Source organism: Cyprinodon variegatus, unplaced genomic scaffold (genome assembly GCF_000732505.1).
Source record: "Cyprinodon variegatus isolate N-32 unplaced genomic scaffold, C_variegatus-1.0 Scaffold380, whole genome shotgun sequence".
NCBI lineage: Eukaryota > Metazoa > Chordata > Actinopteri > Cyprinodontiformes > Cyprinodontidae > Cyprinodon > Cyprinodon variegatus.
In genome coordinates this window covers 368,615-369,956 of record NW_015150833.1, presented here as the reverse complement: position 1 = coordinate 369,956, position 1,342 = coordinate 368,615, and positions in this window count along the sequence as shown.

The following is a 1,342-nucleotide window of genomic DNA, read 5'->3' as shown; positions in this document are numbered from 1 at the left end:
ATTATAAAAGAACATATTGGTTAAAACTTTTGTATAAATTAGTTTTTTTTCCCTCTGTACATATATGTTGTGAACATTTTTTTGCTACTCTTTGGAAAACGTTTGTTATAATGGAGACTTGCATTTAAATTCTATATTGCTTCACTTTACATAAGCAAAAAACTTAGAGATTCAGTTGAGTTCAGTCAAACAGGTTTAGTTTATTGATTTGACTTTTGAGAACACAAAAAATGTTTTCCTGTAGTGTTGCCCGATTTTAGTTTTACCCTCTTTTTTTATTAGCTATGAACAGCTTCCAAATATCTGATAAACATCTCCACAGCATGATGCTGCCACCAACTTGTCTCACTGTTGTTGGTTATATTAAGGGGTATGTGCACTGTAAGCTGTACCTCCATAGTTAGCATCTAGCATGTGTGACAGTGTGGGGTCCTGTGAGTATTCCTCAGACTGATGATTCACCCTGGTTACTAGGCCAAGTGCTCTCCCTTTGGCTGACTGGTCAGCATGTAGAACTTTCACCCAGAGGCCTGTGATTGAATCCTGCCTGGGCCCTCTGTTGTGTATCTTGCCACATGTGTATCCTGAAAAAAAACCTTTCATCATATCTGAAACCATATGGTGCATTCATATGTGAATTAACTCTTGCTAATAGGCCACATTTGCAGAGAGCTCAACCAATATCTGTGCTGCTTCTCATTTTTAAATTGTTTTGTTGTTTACAAGTATTAACTACTTTGTGTCAGCCTACTCAGGAAAATTTCATAAGATTCCTTGAAGTTTGTGTCATAAATGAGTTCCAATGTAGAAAGTTTGAAGGGTGTGATGCTTTCCCAAATACAACACATCACATGCCTCTAAGCAGCAGGTAAAGAACAGTAAAGGGCTGCTCTCTTTTTTTTTCCCCAGAGCATGAATATTGTCAGATGTCACTAGAGATGTCGCAATATTACTTATCAAGCGAGGTGATTAAGTACACCATGTCTTGAAGCCTTTTATGTCCCACTGTGACTAGTGTCATGCCAACATGTGGCACGCCCACCGAAACATTAACAGTAACACCTGAACAGGTGTGCTGATTGAAATTGTGGTGTGTAATTGTGAGTCCTCACTACAGATGGCTTTTTTCCAAAACCAATTCCGGGATTCCTTGAAATAAAAAATAAAAGCAATCTATATGATTGCAAATGAAATAGGAAGACACACAAACAGGAGATTGTTTACTTGTTAAACAAAGTGAAAACTGAGCACAGTGAAAACAAACTGTCTTTCAGGCTCCAGAAAGGATATTTGCTCGGTGTGTTGTACAGACTCCCAGCTCCAGCTCCTCTCATTATGTCCA